This window comes from Anolis carolinensis, chromosome 2 (assembly GCF_035594765.1).
Source record: "Anolis carolinensis isolate JA03-04 chromosome 2, rAnoCar3.1.pri, whole genome shotgun sequence".
Taxonomy (NCBI): Eukaryota; Metazoa; Chordata; class Lepidosauria; order Squamata; family Dactyloidae; genus Anolis; species Anolis carolinensis.
The window spans coordinates 68865213-68887280 of record NC_085842.1 but is presented as its reverse complement, the minus strand read 5'-3'; the positions used below and the strand labels follow the sequence as shown (position 1 = coordinate 68887280).

The 22068-nt window shown below is 38.1% G+C and overlaps 1 protein-coding gene across 3 annotated transcripts in view; it reads left to right on the top strand.

The window, feature by feature from the left end:
• cacna2d3 (calcium voltage-gated channel auxiliary subunit alpha2delta 3) overlaps window positions 1-22068 on the top strand; it is a 713907-nt gene that overhangs the window by 681855 nt on the left and 9984 nt on the right. The window lies entirely within an intron of this gene.

Below are 22068 nucleotides of genomic sequence, written 5' to 3'. Positions count from 1 at the left end.
AGACATGTGAAAAAGGTTTTTATGTAAAAGTTTTGAGTTCATAAATTATTGAGTAAGACAAGAAAGTAAATGCAAAATGCTTTGACACAATTGTCTTCACTGGGTCCCACTATCAAGAAAATTTAACAATAGCATAATATTTTGGGTGGGACACGGCAAGACTTAGACCTCTTCACAGGGGCTAAAAATTGGCAGTAGTGATGGTTTTTTTGCAATTTTGCCATGAAGCCCACCAGCACCCATCAAACACTGGAAAAGTACTTCTGTAATAGCTCTATGGTGAAACTGCCAAAAAAAAAAAAACCCTGCCACCACCAAAAATAGCTGGCAGTGCATCTTTCCATAGAAAAAGATGGGTTGAGCTGGCCTCCTGAGGCTTCCCCCCATGTGATGAGGTAGGAGAAAGCCGGAACAGTGGGGTGCAGGACGATAGGTTACCATGCCGCCCAGTCAGGCTCTGTCAAAATTGCAGCAATCTGTGGCGATACTGGCTGATTCTGGCAACGTGTATCAGGAGGTCCTTAATTATTCTTCCTTAAATGTCTGTGGTTGCCTCATTGCTTATTCAAGCCATTTGGTTGAGTAAAAAGCACATGAAAGTTTACTAGCAAGTTCTTCATTATGGGCCTTCCTATAACTAATTTCTTGATCTATCAGTAAAACTAGATACAGTAGAGTCTCGCTTATCCAACGTAAACAGACCGGCAGAACATTGGATAAGCGGATATGTTGGATAATAAGGAGAGATTAAGGAAAAGCCTACTAAACATTAAATTAGGTTATGATTTTACAAATTAAGCACCAAAACATCATGTTATACAACAAATTTGACAGAAAAAGTAGTTCAATACACAGTAATGCTATGTAGTAATTACTGTATTAACGAATTTAGCACCAAAGTATCATGATGTATTGAAAACATTGACTACAAAAATGTGTTGGATAATCCAGAATGTTGGATAAGTGAGTGTTGGATAAGTGAGACTCTACTGTATCAACATTTCTATCAGATCTGTGTTGAAGATCTGGTCAGAATGTCTGATCCTATTCTAATCTTACTCCTGATCTTAGGATGCTAAGTTCAAATGTGGGTAGAGTTCAAAGTCACTTTGTCTGCTGAATTCATAAAATCTTTAGTGCTATTCAGTATATGTTTATATTAAATATGTTCTATATCTTATTTAACTTGTTGATAATTTGTGTAAGAATATAAGGAACAGTGATCAATGAAAGGTAAGGATGAGATGTGTGTATGTGTGTGTTTAAAAGAGCAACCAGCAGCACTGTTTTCAGGTAGAGATTGAGCATTGTTATCTGAAATGCATGAGACCAGAGCATTTTGGGGTTTTTTTCCAGATGTTGGAGTACCTGTATTTGCATGTATGTATAAAATGAAATATCTTAGAGATAAAATACAAGTCTAAAAGCAAAATTCATTTATCTTTTCTATATACCTTATACACATAGCCTGAAGAAAAAATTGTACAGTATTTTATTAATATTGCGCATGAAACAGTCTTATGTACATTGAATAATCAGAAAGCAAAGGTGCCACTACGGTATTGAGGACAATTTTGGAATATTATAGATGTTCATCCTTTATAATGGATGTTCATCCTTTATAACCTGAATCCCAAAAGGATGCTTTACAAATAAAACTGATTTAATAAAATTATTGAAAACAAGTGTTTATTTTATTTTTATTTTTTAAAAGAAGGCACTAAATATATTTGCTTTCATCTTCCTTAGTAATGGCCATTGGAATGGTGTAGATCAGAAGTCCTCAAACCTTTTAAGCAGAGGGCCTGTTCACAGTCCCTCAGACTGTTGTGCAGGAAAACATGAAAGAACAATATAATATTGAAAATGAACAATTTTAACACACATAAGCTTACTAGTTTTTCAGTGGGAAGTGTGGGTTTGCTAGTCAGGTTGTTGTGCGCCTTCAAGCTATTAGGTCTAAAGTTTTATTTTGGGTGGGGGTAAATGACCTTGGAGGGATGCAACCAGCTCACAGGCTTTAGTTTGGGAAGCCCCTGGTGTAGATAAACAGCAGTTGCAGGGGCAGTTGCAGAATTCTGAGAGTGTAAGAATGGAATTAGAAGATAATGCTGAGTCAAGAGCAATACTTTCCTCTAAATTAAGACTATGTGGTTTTTCATAGTGTCAGGTCTGTAGCTCCAGAGGGTTTTTTTCCAAAGCATGGTTGGATCATAGGTTTTCTGTCTTGGAAATATATCCATGTTAAAAAAGACCATGTTCCTTAGAACAGGGCTTCTTAAACTTTTCCACTTGGAACCCCTTTCAACCCAAGACATTTTTATGTGACCCCGAGTATATAGGTAGGTATATAAAATAAGTTAAAAATCAAACATTTGCACAGCTTGCTGAATAGTCTGATTTTCTTTTTTATGAAGTACAGCTGAAGCATTGTCGGCAAAATCCACTATAAACTTTGCATAAGAGATTCATGTTAATATCTAATTGAGTCACTAGGTGATATTCAGAAAACTTTTACTGTTGCCAAATTTTCAGGACCCACACATTGAGCTAAAGCAGTAGTTCTCAACATGTGGGTCCCCAGGCGTTTTGGTCTACAACTCGCAGAAATCCCAGCCAGTTTACCAGCTATTAGGATTTCTGGGAGTTGAAGGTCGAAAGATTTGGGAAGCCACAGGTTGAGAGTCAGTGAGCTAAGGGGACCCAATTTGGGATTGGACTCACAGTTGAAGAAGTAATGGAATGTTAAGCAACAGTTTGTTGCAGGTTTTGGGTGGAGATCGATGACAGATGATTTTTTGATTGATAGTGGTTTTCCCCATGTATCTTATTTTACTTCATGCTATATACATGTGACTGAATTTGTGAAAGAGCATTTTTAACATGCTGGATTTTATCCATGCCTATGGTTCTTTGTTTCACACATAGATGGGCAGATACATGGGATATAAAAAGGAAGTGTAATTTTTTAAACATTTTCGCATATAGGGCACGTTGTATGGAATCTAAACCTCCATTTGAGCCAAGACCTCCCTTTCTTTCACACCTGACACTAGTGGCTAGAGTTGGAATCATGGAAATAATTTTGTCCAGTTTTTATTTAGATCACAGGAGCAAAGTTATTCTTCAGTTTCACTTTTCTCACAATTTTTGCTGAAGTTTTTCTAATTGAACAGAAGTGAAAAATACACATTATATGTAGGAAATTATATAGAAAAGGTGTGTATTGATGAACAAAGTTTTTTTGTAATCATTGGAAGTTGTTGGTTTGTGTAGCCTGATTTTATTGCAAAGTTAGCCCTGAGAAGAATTTTCACAATGCTAATACCATATATCTTTTTCCTGAATTACATAAATCCAGGAATGTTATGGCATTTGCAAATTAGGTTGGTCTCTCTTTTAAAGAATATTTTGCAAAATATTTTGAAAACATAACATGGCACGAAATTAGAGCAACAAGACCTTAAAGCACTTAGAGTCATAGAATCATTTACTTTAACATTGTTGTTATTGTTGTTGTTGTTTAGTCCTCGAAGGGACTTCATATATGGAAACAAGATATGTAATTTAACAGTCCCTGCGTTTTCTCCAAATGAAGTATACATTTGAAACAGTGAAAGGTAATATCAGGTCAGAGAAAATAATCTAATTCAGCAGTGCTTGGATGAATAGAGTTGGAAACTAAATTTACTACAAATTATAGTATTTTAAAAATAATAAACCAAGATAATTTTCATAGAAAATCATTTTGTATTCCATAGTGGAAAGAAAATCTCTCTATGTTGGTAATAAGCTGATCTCAAGGCACCAATTATTTTTCTTTGCAAGAAATGGTAAACCAAAGAAATAATTTGAATAAGTGTTCAAGACTCATGGGAACACTCTTCACTGTGTAATTTATTCAATTACTGTCATTAGTAATCAAGAAATGGTGACTTGGGATGGATTCAAAATGTTCTATTCCTGACAGCATTGTTCTCTCATATGACTTTGTTAACTCTAGAATTCATAGTGGGTGGGGAGCTGTTATAAAAATTCCTAACAGAAAAAGTGCACCCCACAATTAGGCAACTCTATAAACCTGAAACTTTTAATATTGTAATGATGGAAAACTCATTTATAAAAGCATGAGTTCTCATTAAAACTCATTCTGTTCATGAATTTTGCATAGTCCTGTTACTTCAAGGAGATGTATCAAAGTGGAAGAGGGTTTAAAGGATGGCTGTGTTGGTCTGTTCTAGAACTAAAAAGATAGAAAGACTAAAATAAGAAAATTCTAACAAACCATTTTTTTTGGCGGGGAGGGACTTCAGTTGCATCTGCTGAAGCGGACTGGAGTCCATAAAAGCTTGTGCTAAAACTTCTTCTCGATCAGTCTCAAATGTGATACAGAAAATGCTGCAGCAAAAGTGATACAAAAGTGGTTTGTGTTTATTTTATTTTTGTATAGGTGAAACGTATGCTTATATTATCTCTGTTAATCATCTCTTTTTATGTGAGCCTTACAGAAAATGCTAAAACATGTCTGCAGGTCTTCCAGTCTCAAACCATTTTCAAACAATGTTACTGCAGCAAAATAATGGGTTTATGCTGGTCTACAAAAGGACTATTTGAATTAGAATATGGTTTCATCCTTGGAATGTTTAATGCAGCAGACTCAACACAACTCAATACATACTTCTTTACTTGTGTAGGTTCACATTTTTGTTCCATGGTGTGGAACATGATTGCATGGAGAAAGCTAAATGAAAATTCAGAAATTCCATCCAAACAGTGAATTCAAAGAATGTAGGTCTCATTGTTCCCTATTCACCACAAGTTGATGTTTCACAGTTATTTCGGATGAATAGGTATACCCTTTTGTAGCATCATTCACCCTTGAGAAAGCAATTTCGGCAAGATACAGTGATATCATCTCAGCAAGTGTGATGCATTTGTTGTTAGACTTAGAAATCGAAAACCCAAGATGAACCCATGGAAATAATTTATGCAGTCTTGGACATGTCATTCTTAGACATTGATTTTTTCTCTCCTTTCCCCCAGTTGATATGAATACATTATTTCTACTTTATGATTTGCGACGTTTAAATAATTTTCCAAAATACAGGGGCTTTAGAGAATGCAGGAGCCTAAAAGAAAATAAAAATTGTATAAGAATGTCATTATGGTTATGGCCTGGCTGCCCTAGTCAACAATTTTGTCATTCTATACCCCACTGATTAGAAAATTAATCTTCTATTTAAAAAGCAGCTGAAAACAAGTTAGACAATATTTTAACTGGATATTTTTACATTGCTTTTCACATTTTCCAGTAAGTTCTTATGGAATTGTTTGTTTAAAAGGCAGATGACCAAATACTGTACCATCACTGGAATACCATAATGGCTCCAATCCAGCTACAATGAACTTGGATGACTACTGCAAACTTAGGCATATTTACTCAGAAATAAGCCTCACTTCTCGGTCCCATTAAAACAAAAGGTGATTGTGCTTCTTCCATTATGTTCAGTGGGTCTTGGTCATTATTTAACTAAATCCTAGTAGAAGTAATTTTGGACTCTAACCAGAACAGTACATATTTTGTCATAGGACAAAATATTTTGAATCAGATGTGAATCCCATAAATGAATAATAAGAACATGAACATGAATGTTATTTACAGTTAACATTTATAATATTTCCTTTAAGCATTATTTCTTAATTCAGTGCCATTCAAATAAATGTCATGTATACAGAAGGAGAGAGCAGATAAAAATTAAGCTCTTTCTCTTCAAGAAATAAACAAGGACTTTAAATACAGTAGCACACCTGTGCTGTACTTGTAAATAGATAGAAGTGTTTTGGAGATATTTCCACCTCCATACACAAAGGGTTTTTTGTGTGTATGTGTCAGGAGCAACTTGAGAAACCGAAAGTTGCTTCTGGTGTGAGAGAATTGGCCATCTGCAAGGACGTTGCCCAGGGGACATCCAGATGTTTTGATGTTTTTACCATCCTTGTGGGAGGCTTCTCTCATGTCCCCACATGGAGCTGGGGCTGATAGAGGGAACTCATCCTCGCTCATCTGAACACTGCTTCTTAAATTGTGGGTCCTGACCCCCAAATGGGGTCCCCTTTGCTCAGTGATGGGATCACAAAAATTTGGCAACAATAAAAGTTTGCAACCTATTGATTCTTTTAAACATTTACACAAATCTGTCAACAACAATATTCAGTATTTACAGTGGGGTCTACAGAGAATGCTTCAGCTATACTTCATAAAAAGAAACACCAGCCTCTTAGCAAGCCTCAGAAATGCTGATTTATTATCAGTGAATGTCTAATTTTTATACCTATTTTTAAACCTATATACACATGGGCTTGCATAAAAATGTCTTGGTGAGAAAAGGTTTGCAAGTGGAAAAAGTTTACGAAGCCTTGTATTAGAAGACAAAATTGTGGCGGCGAGGGGCAGGGGGCTCAAATAGCAGGATGGTAAGGCTAAAGAAATAGTAACACATAAAAATGTCTTGGTGAGAAAGGGTTTGCAAGTGGTAAAGGTTTACAAAGCCTTGTATTAGAAGACAAGGTGGTGGTAGTGGTGGGGTGTCAAATAGCAGAATGGTTTTTGTGTGTGTGTGTGTGTGTGTCAGGAGTGACTTGAGAGACTGCAAGTCACTTCTGGTGTGAGAGAATTGGCCTTCTGCAAGGTTGTTGCCTAGGGGACGCCCGGATGTTAGGTGTTTTACCATCCTGTAGAAGGATTATTTCATGCCCCTGCATGGGGTGCTGGAGCTGACAAACTGGAGCTTATCCTGCTCCCTGGATTTGAACCGTCCACCTGTTGGTAAGCAGTCCTTCCAGTACAAGGGTTTAACTCATTATGCCACTGGGCATTCCAGCAGGATGGTGAGGCTAAAGAAGCTTTTTATTTATTGTGTCAGAAGCTAAGCGAGGGTACATTTGTAATGCATTTAAAAACACAAAGAAATTTAAAATCTGGCATTATACTAAATGTCATTTGACCAGTAGGTGGCCACTTGAAGGTCCTCCATTGTGCAGGTGGCAGGGCTGAGACTGCATTGTAATAGGGGGTCTGTGATTTGCTCTTCTCCACACTCACATATGTGGACTCCACTTTTTGACCCCATTTGTTAAGGTTGGCTCTGCATCATGTGGTGCCACAGCGCAGTCTGTTCAGCGCTTTCCAAGTCACCCAGTCTTCTGTATGTCCAAAACAGAGTCTCTCATTTGGTATCAACCATGGCTTGAGGTTCTGGGTTCTAGCCTGCCACTTTTGGACTCTTGCTTGCTGAGGTATTCCTGTGGGTATCTCTGTAGAACTTAAAAAAACTATTTCTTGATTTAAGGCGTTGGTGTGCTGGCTGATAACCAAACAGGGGATAGTCGGAGATGTCATTGCCTTGGTCCTTTCATTATTGGCTGCTACTTCCTGGTGGATGTCAGGTGGTGCAGTAGCAGCTAAACAATATAATTTATCCAGTGGTTTGGGGCATAGACATCCTGTGATAAGGTGCCATATCTCATTAAGAGCCACATCCACTGTTTTAACGTGGTGAGATGTGTTCCACACTGGGCATTCATATTGAGCAGCAGAGTAGCAAAGTGCAAGGGCAGGTGTCTTCACTGTGTCTGGTTGTGATGCCCTAGTTGTGCCCGTCAGCTTTTGTAAGATATTATTTCTAGTGCCCACTTTTTGCTTCATAGTAAAGTAGTGCTTCTTGTAAGTTAGAGCACAGAACAGGGTAACACCCAAGTATTTTGGTGTGCTACAATGCTCCAGTGAGATTCCTTCCCAAATAATCCTCAGAGCTCAAGATGCTTGTCTGTTCTTAAGGTGAAAAGCACATGTCTGTGTTTTAGATGGATTGAAAATCGACTGGTTTTCCCTGTAATAGGCAGTAAGAGCACCTAAAGTTTCAGAGAGCTTTTGTTCAACCATTTCAAAGCTCCCTGCTTGGGCGGTGATGGCACGATCATCAGCACAGATGAAATTTTCTAGCCCTTCTAGCAGTGGCTGGTCATTTGTGTAAACGTTAAACATTGATGGAGCAAGCACACTTCCCTGAGGCATGCCATTCTTGTGTTTTCACCATCTGCTTCTCTGGCCCTGGAATTCAACAAAAAGCTCCTGTTTTGTAGCAGATTTCTTATGAAGCAAGTGAGGTGGTAGTCCTTTGTGATATTATAAGTTTTCCTCAGGAGAAGGCAATGATTTAAAGTGCCATAAGCTGCTGACAGGTCTATGAAGACAGCTCCTGTAATCTGCTGTCTATCAAAACCATCTTCTATGTGCCGAGTCAGGTTCAACACTAAAGAAGCTGAAACACACCATCCTTTCTTGAAGTACCTGTGTTCATGAAACATTTACAAAAATCTAGGAACTGGTGGTGAAATACTAGAAAAGTTTTGTTTGGTTTCTTTTAAAATAGAGACCTTGTGTTGTTACAACTCAGTTGGATCATAAAAATTGTATCACCAATATTGTTTAATCAATGAGCTTAATGTACAGAGCACTCATTTTATGAAAGGCCCATGTGAGGGTGCTCTGGAGTCCTCACATTCTTCATCTGATAACATGATTATAGGGCTGAGACAGCAAATGGTTAAGCCATGCCAGTTTCACAGAAAGATCAGTTCAACTCTCAAAGATTCAAACCAGCTATAATCAGAGTAAATTGCATGTTATTTCTTTCCAGCTCTCATTAGGTGCTTTTCCAGATTATGGCTGGTATCCTAAATGCACTTCCTTGGAAGGAGTAGCCATTGGACCCAAGGACGCATACACCTGAGGAATTCAATGAATTAGATGTTGGTTCTAAGTGGTTTTAATTATGAGCTGAAGATAAGTATGAACTAGATATATGTTTAATGAAGTTTGGATATAAAGAATTTATACTGAAGCAGCTTCAGGAACCAAACCAGATGTTATAAGAGGGACAGAGCAGAAACCTCTCTGTGATTCCTAATTCTCTTTTCTTTGCAATATTCCATTTAAAAAAAACAAAAACAAACTATGATGACCTAGAACTATAACAAAAAACATAGCCACATCTCTTCAAAGCTAAAAAGAATTAGTGAGGGAAGGTCTCAGGGGCTTACATGGCTTTACACTAGTACACAGAGCATGGGAAATAAGCAAGACGAACTTCAACTTTTAGCACAACACCACACTTACGATGTCATAGACTTCACTGAAACCTGGTGGGATGACTGCCATCACTGGAATGTAGACTTCGAGGGCTCGGGCTCTGGCATAGGCTGGAGAGCAGCTGTAATGAATCACTGCAATGAATCACTCTGACCAGGAGGTCATGAGTTCGAGGCCCACTCGGAGCCTATGTTTGTCTGTCTTTGTTCTATGTTAAAAGGCATTGAATGTTTGCCTATATGTGTAATGTGATCTGCCCTGAGTCCCCTTCGGGGTGAGAAGGGCGGAATATAAATGCTGCAAATAAATAAATAAATAAATAACCTCTTTCACAGAAATAGAACAAAGGGGAGAGGAGGAGTAGTAGCTTTATATGTCAAAAACAGTTACGTTGCAGAAGAGATGCAAGACTGAAATCCAGGAAACCAGCTTGAAAGCATCTGGTTAAGAATCAAGGGAACCGGGACTCAAAAAGATCTCATCGTGGGTGTCTGCTACAGACCTCCGAGCCAGGATGAAGAACTCGATGAAGCCTTCTGTCAGCAGTTGACCAAACAGGCACAAAAAATTCCTCACTTGCCCTGCAGACAATTTTATGGTCCAGAATGTAGAAGAGGCAACAAGGGGATTGGCTACTCTCGATCTCATCCTAACATGTACAGAGGACCTGATCAATGCAGTCAAAGTGGTCGGATCCTTAGGGGCAAGCGACCATGTGCTCCTGCAGTTCGCCATACAAAGGAAGGCTGAAACTAAGACAAGTCAAACATGCATTCTGGACTTTAAGAGAGCTGACTTCCAAAAAAAAAAATGAAGGAAATACTGAGCGGTATTCCATGGATGCCAATATTAAAAGACAAAGGGGGTTAAGGATGGATGGGAGTTTTTCAAAAGTGAAATATTTAAGGTGCAAATGTAAACAGTGCCAAGAAAGAAAGAGAAATAAGGCAAGTGCAAAGAAGCCAGAATGGATGTCCAAAGAACTTCTAACCGGGCTAAGACTCAAAAGAGACATGCACAAGAAGTGGAAAAGGGGAGAAATCACCAAAGAAGAATTCAAACAAATAGCCAACTCCTGTAGGGAAAAGGTTTGCAAGGCTAAGTGCAAAATGAGCTCAGGCTTGCCAGGGACATTAAAAATAACAAAAAAGGCTTTTTTGCTTACATCAGTAGAAAAAGGAAGAACAAGGAGGCTATAGGGCCTCTGCAAGAAGATGGGGTGATGGTGACAGGGGATAGGGAAAAGGCAGAACTACTTAATGCCTTCCTTGCCTCAGTTTTCTCACAGAAAGAAAGCTATCCTCAACCTCAGCAACATGGAGTGGACGAAGGATTGGGGGAAATCCAACCCCAAATAGGGAAACAAGTTTTCCAGGAACACCTGGCCTCTCTAAACGAATTCAAGTCCCCAGGGCCAGACCAGCTACATCCAAGAGTACTGAAGGAACTAGCGGAAGTTATTTCAGAACCACTGGCAATCATCTTTGAGAGTTCTTGGAGAACGGGAGAAGTCCCAACAGATTGGAGGAGGACAAATGTGGTCCCTCTCTTCAAGGGAAAAAAGTATGACCCAAACAATTACCATCCAGTCAGCCTCACGTCGATACCAGGCAAGATTCTGGAAAAGATCATTAAGGAAGAGGTCTGCAAACACTTGGAAACAAATGCGGTTATTGGTAAATGTCAACACAGATTTATCAAAAACAAGTCATGCCAGACTAATCTGATCTCTTTTTTCGATATACGAGCTGGGTAGATGTGGGGAATGCCATGGATGTAGCGTACCTGGATTTCAGTAAGGCCTTCGACAAGATCCCCAATGACCTTCTGGCAAACAAATTAGTAAAATGTGGGCTAGTCAAAACTACAGTTAGGTAGATCTGTAATTGGATAAGCGAACAAACCCAAAGCGTGCTCACCAATGCTTCCTCTTCATATTGGAAAGAAGTGATGAGTGGAGTGCTGCAATGTTCCGTCCTGGGCCCAGTTCTGTTTAACATCTTTATTAATGACTTAGATGAAGGGCTAGAAGGTATGATCATCAAGTTTGCAGATGACACCAAACTGGAAAGGATAGCTAATACTCCAGAAGACAGGAGCAGAATGCAAAACAATTAGCGAGATGGGCCAAAACTAACAAAATGAAGTTCAACAGGGAGAAATGCAAGATACTCCATTTAAGTAGAAAAATGAAATGCAAAGATACAGAATGGGGGATGCCTGGCTCAACAGCAGTAAGTGTGAAAAAGAGCTTGGAGTCCTCGTGGACAACAAGTTCAACATGAGCCAACAATGTGATGCGGCAGCTAAAAAAGCCAATAGGATTTTGGCCTGCATAAATAGGAGTATAGTGTCTAGATCCAGGGAAGTCATGCTACCCCTCTATTCTGCCTTGGTCAGACCACACCTGGGCACTGCAATTGAAGGGATATGTTGACAAGCTGGATTGTGTCCAGAGAAGACTGACCAAAATGATCAAGGGTCTGGAGAACAAGTCCTATGAGGAGCTGGGCATGTTTAGCATGCAGAAGAGAAGGCTGAGAGGAGACATGATAGCCATTTATAAATATGTGAGGGGAAGTCATAGGGAAGAAGGAGCAAGCTTGTTTTCTGCTGCCCTGGAAACTAGGATGCAGAACAATGGTTTTAAACTACAGTAAAGGAGATTTCACCTGAACATCAGGAAGAACTGTGACGACTCTAAGCTGCGAGAGCACTGGGAACCAGACACGGAGGCCAGTAAACAATCTAATATCTTTATTAAGGAAATAAAAGAGTCAAACAAAAATAAGCAGAGTCAATAGTCCAGCAATAGTCCTTTTAGGAAAGGTCAAATATAGTCCAATAATATGTAGTTAGATGTCCAGTATTAGAGTTCAAAGTTTTAAATCCAATAACCGAAACACACTCAAACTTCTAGGTAGTTTGAGTGGGGAATAAAGCAAGGTCTTTCAGAGAGTTCCAGGTTCAAAGTCCGAGGCTAGGATAACAAGGCAAGGCAAAGTTAGTCGTGGTAGAACTGAATCGCTGTCCAGACTTGGCAGGGAGATGAGATGCAACGCCCGGTCTACTTGAGAGTAGCGCGCCGCAGAAACTAGAGTCGATGTGATTTCCTCAACTGACACGTTGACACCGCAAAGGCCAGCCTGCACACAGAACTTTTATGGGACTTCAAATCTCCCCTCAAACCAGGTGCCTGAACACTTTTTCCCAAGGGAAAGTGGACTGAAGACAACAACTTGCCAGATGCAAGCCTCCCTGGAAACTCTCAAGGGAACTGGTTTAATTAGTGCTTGCTTTCTCCGCTAATCTAGCACTTTTTCTCCTATTCTCTTTCTCCGAGTGGAATGTTTCCCAAAACAATTTCCTATCAAAAAGAGTGCTCTCCGGGGAACTAGGCTCTGATTCAAGGGCTTTTGTAATTAACTGTGGGCTAAAACTGTCAACGGGACATCTGGAAGGGAGCTGAATCTTGCTCAGTCGGCACAAACCCCATATCTTCTTCGGTCTGATCCATAATGGCTACGGGGTCATGACTCGAGGGTCTCTGAGACACCACAAGAACTTCCTCACTGTGAGAGCGGTTCGGCAGTGGAACTCTCTCCCCTGGACTGTGTTGGAGGCTCCTTCTTTGGAGGCTTTTAAGCAGAGGCTGGATGGCCATCTGTTGGGGATGCTTTGAATGAGATTTCCTGCTTCTTGGCAGGGGGTTGGACTGGATGGCCCACGAGGTCTCTTCCAACTCTATGATTCTATGAAATTATGTAGTCCCAATTGTGGAATACAATTCCACCTCAGTTTTCTGCAGCATAGTTGTCCTGTAAGACAATGGTCCAACTTCTCCTTAAATATCTGCAGTGATGAACCTACCATTTTACTGCCTAATATCTCATGATGACTACATCTATTGATTTGCTATTTCTAGCCATTAGTTCTAATGCTAATCGTCTAGCCTTTGAGCACCAGAGCAAAAGTCTCACTTATCCAACCTTCGCTCATCCAAAGTTATGTATTATCCAATGCAGTTTGCCTCCCACCTGGATCCACAGCTGTTTCTCTAGGCAGCAACGTGCAGCAGGCCAATACGCCCAACAACACAAGTGCAGCCATGCTCCCAAACAAGTGGCAGATTTGTTGTAAAACATGATGTTTTGGTGCTTAATTTGAAAAATCATAACGTATTTGGCGTTTAATAGGTGTTTACTTAATCCCCCTTATTATCCAACATTTTCGCTTATCCAACGTTCTGCCAGCTGTTTATTTTGGATAGGCGAGACTACTGTATTTCAGAATGAAATAGCTATTTCTCCATTAGCACAGAGAAATGAATTCCCTGGGAAAGAACAAAATTATGTTTAGTTTGCTTGTAAACGTATTGGCTAACTACATAAAAATATTAAAATAAGCTTCTCCTTTTGTTTTGCTTCTATTTCAACCAGTTTTCAATGTCAGTTCCAAGTACTACATACTACCACAATAAGAACTCTCTCTGGTAGTCATTCTTCTCTTCCATTCCAATATGTCAGATTTAGTATGGAATCACTAATAATGGACAACTACACACTATTAAACCACAGGCAGATTAGTTCAAAAACAAACCAATTCATCAGAGGAAAGTTTATGATACTGTGAAGTGTTTTTCTTTGCCAGGTCTCATAAGGGGATTGCATGGTTTCAATGATGAATATAGAACAAAGCTTGAATTGGGACAGACAGGGATAAGAATCTTCCTGGGTGAGAAGAAAGGCAGCAGAAGTAAGAGAAAGAATAGAAAGGGGGATTATTTATGGGGTGGGATTATTTATGCGGTGTGATAATGTGGGAAGATTTCTATTGGGATTTTAAATTAGAAATGGACAAAGTAGGCTTCTTTACTGTATGTAGGCAGTTCCCTAGTTACAAACAAGATAGGTTCTGTAGGTTTGTTCTTAAGCTGAATTTGTTTTCAAGTCATAACAAATATATTTTAAAGTATAACTCCAGCCTCTCCCCCCCCAAAAAAATATATATATATAGCTTTGGGCAGCATAGAGAAAGGTTAACACTCTTGTGGCGTTTGTTTTGCATTGAAGCTAAGATCTTTCATTTATACTACTCTAGTTCTTTTCATTTGTAATCCATTCTTGTACCCACTTGGTGGCCAGCATATGGCATCAAAAACCAGTTTTAGCCTGGAGGCTCGGTGTTTTGTTGAGAGAGCTAGGTGAACAACAGCAGTCTGGAGTTCTATTCTTAAGCTTGTTTACAATGATTTTGCCCTTACCAAAGGGCTCTCCAACAATCCAGATTTTAACCAGAAACTGTCAGTGTGAGGGTTAAATTGAGACACACGCAGCTCTCTGTCTCAATCTCCCCTCCCTCAGCAATCTAGCATCTGCTTAGACGCACAAATAAACATCCACACATAGCTGTCTGCCTAGCCCGGCAGTTCAGACTTTTATTGCTCTAATTTACAGCTATTTACATAAGCACAGCCAGAGAAGCTAATCCTCATGTCCGGCAAGTTTGATGGCGACCGGTGAAGAAACTTATCAGTAAAACTTGTCACTGCCCACATTCCTTTCCAGTGACTGATGTCCGGCTATGCAATGGAGGCTACACAATGTCACTCTATGCAGTAAATGTAACTCTATGCGTTTAACCATTTCTCTACTGGAATGCTTACTGAAGCATTGCTCACACTTACTTTAAACAATGAGCGAACATTTCACACTACACAAACCATCACTCTGACAGAAACATCAACATATTCACCACAAGGTAACATGAGGCATTTCCTTGATCCTTGGTTCTAGAAGATTTGATGTTCTGTGCCTTCAAGTCATTTCTGATTTATGGTGACCTTAAAGTAAACCTCTCACAGGAGTTTCTTGGTAAGATGTTCAGACAGGATTTTGACTTTGCCAAGGTCACCCAGTAGGCTTTCATGATTGAGAATGAATTCAAACCCTGGTCTCCTGAATTGTAGCCCAACACTCAAACTACTCAACCATGGTTATTCTCCACTGGAGGACATAGTTCAGCATTATTGGAAGACCTTTATTAGGATGAAAAATAGTGACTGAGAAATCCTAACACTGAGAAAGATCAATCAAGAAAATATATTTTAGGATATGGATCTGATATATTACAACTATTGAATAATTTATCTCAGAAGTTTCTGTTGAACATTAATGTAATAATGGCAGAGTGTCCCCAGTCTGTATACTTCATAATGCTCTATGACTTTAATGTGGTTGAATGTATTGGAATGAAAAACAGTTCCCATTGTCTTTTGAATCTGTTTTATTTGGGCACTGTCAAAACAGCAATAGAAAGCATTCAGGTGCAACATCTTCCTTTTCTTAGATATGTTTATGTTCTCCAGTGCTAAGTTTGCAACAATCTTAATGCCAGCAAGACATCTCTTTGACACTTTTTTTATCTAATACGGCTTGATGTATTGTCAAAACAGTACAAATCTATTTCTGACACTTCTGATCCTCCTTTTCTACCTATTTACTTTGGAAAGGTTTCATAATTGCTAGGATTAAAATTGACTTTGCAGATCAAAGAAGGCAAAAATAAATCAATTGAATGCATTTGTCTTTTATGTTCAGATAAAAATTTGAAACATGATAGATTCTTTAAATAACTATCTTGTGATCTTACCAAAAACATTCTATTAAAATGAAGAGTGGTTGGAGAATGACTTGTTTCCATCTATTAATAAATATTTATATCAAATACAATTGCATTTTCTTCCCAGAAGCCACTTCCCAGTATAATACAGTGTATAATACTTATTGCGGGGGTTATGTTCCAGGACCACCCGCAATAAGTGAAAATCTGCGAAGTAGGGACACTATATTTATTTTAATATTTATACAGTATTTTAATATTTCTACTTTATTTTAGCAGTTATAATATATAGTACACCGGCAGAGAATAAGAATGGGAGCTAAATAACTCTTTTTTATTTCCAACCCTTCCCTGCCCTCCCCCTCTCCCCTCCCTTTATTTCTCCCTTCCCCTTCCCCTTCCAAAACCCTTTGCACACCACAAAAACCCACAAAACAGTGAAAATACCACAATAAATTGTGTACATTAATATTTATTTAAAACCAACAAAACCCGCATATCATTTTTATTATTATTATTAGCCACCTTGAGTTATTGTTAGCCACATTGAATTCCTATGGATAGAAAGGTGGAAAAAAAGAAAAGAAAGAAATGTTTGTCTACCCAGCACTGTCTAGTGAGATGTATCCAAGGACAGGTTTTTCTAGGAATGGTTGAAAACTCTAGAGTAGAAACCTTTTGATTTAAGAAGCTCTCATATTTCAGGAGTTGGGAGTGGGAAGCAACATCCACTGAGTAATGATAGATATAATGGATCAGGAATTTCAGGACCCTGAAGTGAGGAACTACCTTATAGGTTCACTGTCCTGTAATAGAAAAGGACAGAGATATAATGCAGCTCCTGCAAAACCTGTGCTGAATGCTGTTAATTCAGATGAGGAAACCAAAGAGTACAGCTGTCAATACAACAATTTTGTGAATGAGTATACAAACTTCAAGCAACATAGGTTCTTGAAGTTTGGATACTCAAAGGTCCCATCTTTGAGGAAGAAAACAAAGTGCATGACAAAACTGTACACAATTCTACTTTCTAATCTGACTGGGATTGTGTGAACAGATATGTTATATAACAAGTTACTTTATATCTGTGTTTGAAGCAGCTGTAATTATTTGTCTTGTGCGTTTGTATAGAATCACTGTCCGTTCCTGTTTTTTCATTCATAAGGCCCCTTTTTTTAGCACCTCTCCCAAAAACGGGTGCCTTTCCAAGTAAACCTTTCCGTCCAAAGTCCAGAAAAATTGATACTTTTGGCCCATTGGCGGCAAAGCACCTGGGCCTGTAAGGGCTTACATCTGAGTGAGCTCGGCTGCAGGGCCTGCTAGGTCCTGCCAGGGCCTACATCCGAGCATGCCGAGCAAGAAGCCCTTGGCGCTTGGCTTCAGGACCTGCCAGGGCCTACATCTGAGCTCACTGAGTCAGAGGCGCTCAACGCTCGGCTGTAGGCCCTGCCAAGGCCTGCTAGGGCCTATATTTGAGCGCACCAAGTGCCGAGCGAGAGGCACTTGGCTTTAGGTCCTGCCAGGGTGCTTAGAATATTTAAAAGATGGTCAAGAATATGCCCTTTGAGCATCGATAACCCTGGTGAAAGAATCCAGGATTGACAAGAATCTTTGCAGTTCAGGATTTATTTTGCACAAATATTTTAGGCGATTGCTTTGCAGAGAATAGAATTATCTGGTCTTTTTTCTCTTATTGTTCTGTTAAAATGTTATTTTTCTGTGCTCAATACTGTTTCTTGTGTAGGAAATTTTATTTCTTTTTTCTAGTGCTTTGATTATGCATTCCTACATGGTAGGGGTTGGCCTGGTGGCCCTTGTGGTCTCTTCCAACTCCATGTTTCTGTTAAAATAACCACATGCAAATGTAGTGCAGGGTAGGTCATTTCTTGCAAATAAGTTTCAAAAATACATGATTTTCAAATATTTTATCATATTAAGAAGGAAATGCCCAAAATTATGCATTGCTTCCTCAGAGAAGAACTTAGTGAAGAATTGCATCCTTCTACATATATATCATTAACACCAGTAAGAAATGGAAATAATAACACAGAACATGCTGAGGAGCATGTGACCTAGTCAAGACAAGACCTACATGGGTGTTCTTGGCTCCTGTCTGCCTCTTTAAAAGCCATTTCTCTACCACTTCACAGGGATGGAAGGATGGGACAGATTGGTAGGAACAGTCTTTTTTTTCCACGTTTGGTTTTTCTGTGCTTTTATGGAAACAACTTGAAAAGACCCAAGGAGCCTGAAAAAGCTTTGAAGGGATGGGAATGAATACTTTCGGAAGCAGTCAGTACCATCATGATTTGTCCTTTTTCTTCCCTGACCACAGTCTGTCATGAACTATATTTTCTCCTAAAATGATAATAATTCGGCATGGGTGAATTATCCAAAGAATACCCCCCCCCTTCGTAACACACCACAAAGGGAGAAAATAACCTAATGATTATAGTTTTTGTAAGATGGATATCATTGTTAACTACATGAGGAGTTTTGTTGGCATAATTTTTCAGTTGTCAATATTTTAAAGTTATAAGTACATGTGAAAATTGTATGCACCAAAAGAAGAATTATGATTGGGATATTTTTCAGGGTTCTTATAAAAATAGTTATTTTTGCATTGGTTAATCATGAATTATTTTCAACATTTGGTCAAAGGAAAAATAAAAGATTGTCCAACTTCTGACATAATGCCCATGCTCCATAGTAAAGAATAAGCTATGCCTTTGGGAATGTAAACAGTTCTTGTTGCTGTATGAACTTGTGTTTTTCTTCCTTCTTCTGAAAGGTAATTCACATTCTGTTTATTGCAATACCCCCTATAAATTATTTTGTTTGTAAAAATATGAACTATTAATTTTTATTTTTTTTCATATCTAACTATTTATAGCTGTTTCAATTAAGCCCAATAAGCCATGCCTATCATACAGAACGCACATAACAACACAGCCACAGGTCCGCATTTAAAGCATCACACTGAAATCCAGGAACTTGATCCAGAAAGATGTTAAATGGGGGATTCTAAGGGTTGGAACTGTAGGACCAATCTGGGTAAAATGATCTGTCACAGAAAGAAAGAAATTGTTTGTGTTCTTATGCTCTTCTAGAAAATTAAAAGTAAACCAATCATTTTCATACTCTCCAATGCTCCAGTCCTATTGTCTAGGCAATATAATAAAGCTTTACATCTTCAATGAATCAGTTCTCAAGAGAGTAAAAAGACTAAGCAAAGTAAGGAAGGACTCTTTTCAAAAATTATTTCCATGCCGTCACCCTCATATTCCTGGCATCATATCTGCAATAAAGACTTCATATGAACAGTAATTCCAGTTCTGTGAGGACCCCAACTTTACAGTGTGCCTGTGTGTGTACATACAAAGACGTACATGAGTATGGTTTGGCTTCCATATGTCCCATTAAATGAAAAGAGGATGGGAAGGGAGCAGGACCGTTATAACAATAGAAATAGGATAGTAATAGTGGTGCCAAATAGCATTGCTCCACTCCTGCTCCACAGACTAAAATGGAAAGAATGGCTGGAAGGTCCTAATTTCATAATTACAAAATGTGATTTGAACACTGATATTTTAATGTATCTCAGGCTCAGTTACCCTGAACTATAACTACTCACATACATATTCTTATTTTACAATTTGTCATTCTCTATCCCATCTATTATTCAAACAACTAGTCTAATTTACATCAGCAGTGTAAATAACACATTCATTCAGGTCTTTTTTTAATGGATATGAGAGAAATGTGAGTTAGAAATATACCTAGCAGCCTGGAAAACACATTATGAGGTTGGAAAACCAGAACAACAGATATCTGCATGTTGAACAGTTGAAGTTTGTTCCACTCTATTAGGGTTTGTTTTATGCAATTGTCAATTATATGAGTAACATATATTTGAGTACAGGCTGTACTTCATTTTCCATTTAAGATATCTGTGTATATGTGGGTGCATGTATGTTGCTTTTGATATTTAAACCAACAATAGGGAGAAAAAAAATCAAAATGTGACAGCTGTGAAATGAGATCCCAAAGTAATGACGATGGAATGCAAGCTAAAACAGAATGCTTGAAAGGTAGAACTTAACTATCCATCTAAGCCTCTTGGGGAAAGGCCTTATTTTAACAGGTGCTGAGCACCTATCATACCTAAGCAAGCTAGCAAGCATTGAGTTGTTTTTTTTCAGCTTCTAAAATGAGAGTCCATAAAGCTCTTCAGGGCGAAGCACAAGGTTTATACATTTGGATTTGTTTTACTTACTCTTTCTTAATAGTAAACATAGGTCCTGCCCTTTCTCACATCAATATGATGCCAAAAGTTTCTCTAGAAAAACTCAAATGCCTTGGGTTCATGGAAATAGCTTCCTGATCCTGTTTCTATGTAAAGTATCTGCTCATATCCACAAAGCTTTCATGGAAATATCCGACAGTTTACTTGATCATTTGGACTAAAAGTAGACTCATGAAGTGAAATCAATATTGACAGATCTATAGCTAATAATGCATAGTCACCAAGGTGTTCCTGTCAGGTATTTCCTACTGTATTCTACACCCTCCAGCAGTCCCTATTCTCATGGAAGAAAAGGCTGATTGTTAGACTTTTTAGTCAGCCTCTAGCCTTAGTTAGTGTTAAATTATGTCTTATTGCAACTATTGCTGCTTATATGTTTTATTTTATCTGTCTGCTTGATATCTTACATTTGGTCATTTTAAGCAGTTTGTGCAATTTTCCATTAAAATTGTGTGTAAATATTTGAATGGATATATGGATTTCAACACAACACTAGAAGAAGGGCTGCTATAATCGGATTTTCTTTATTCTGGGGAAGGGTGGAATCTTCCCATCTTTTGAAGGGAATCAATGACCATGATTGATTGTGTTTTGTTTAGAGGATGTGTGTGTTTGGTATTGATCCAAGTTTGAGAGAGGATTCAATTGGGTGGTTATAATTCAGAAAAATAATGAAATATGACTTCAAAAGATAAGGACCAAAGCAGTTAATTATTTTTATGGTTATGTCTCTGAGACTCAAAGTTTGGTGATGTTATCCATTGTGATATTGCCTTACAGGAGATGTTAATGCTGACTATGAAATGTTGTAAAAAAGGTAGACTTCCATTTTTGATTTATGTAGCCTAACTTCAAAAGAGTTTTCTTATTCCAACATTAGACTTTGACTATAAATATTAAACATAAGACCTTCTTTTGACTTTTAAGCCAGCTACATAGTGCAGTAATAGAATGTTTAATCTTTCACAGAGGTTTGATTTAATGATATTGATAATGACATATATGTTCATCTTAACCCCAAAGGTCCTACAGATCACATTTGTCATAAAAATCTAAGGGCAAAGAATCTGCTCAAAGAAAGAATACATTTTTGTATTATTCTGATTATTATTTTCCTTGAAAGCACAAAAATGTGATGTTTTCATTTTTCACCTATATTTTTACAAGCAAGGTGAAAGGTTGCCAATATGATTTTTTTAGAGGCTTTGTAATCCATCAATAGAGTTCAGGAACGAAGTGGAGGTCAATCTCAGCTAATGTAGATGCTTTTGTAAACCCACTTTTGTCTTATTTATAATTCAAATTGGTAAAAGGGAGTAAATATTAATTGCTTTAAGGAGCTGTTAAATGGATAAATCAAATAAAATTCACCCTGAAAATAAATAACAAGAAGTAAACATAAAACTTGCCAAAACATTTTTGGCCCCGGATATGAATACATGTTTGTATTTACTGTCCACAAATCAAGTTAAAACATTTGCTTTTTTTTAAAAAAAAAGGTTATACCTTTGAGAAACATTGTCACTGCCACATGTTTTGATAGAAGGCTTTTCTGCATGCAGACACCCATAGATTGCTCAGTGCTCCCTTTGGAAAAACCACAATGCAAGCATAATTTACTGAGGAATAATTCTGTCAAGATGTCCCCATGCCTCTTCTCCCACCCCTTGCTTCTAATTTAGCTCACTAGAAGATGGGCAGATTTAAAATTGTTGTTGTAAATTGTTATTGATGCTGTTTTTATCTGTATTTTACTGTGTTTTATTTGTTTTTGGGCTTGGCCCTGTGTTAGCCACCCCGTGTCCCTATGGGGAGATGGAGACTGGATAGAAAAATAAAGTTGTTATTATTATTATTATTATTATTATTATTATTATTATTATTATTATTATTATTATTATTAGAGGACTGTTCATGCTATACAATTATAACATTATGATACCACTTAACAATATCCTGACATTTGCTGCTGGGAAAGGGATAAGAATGC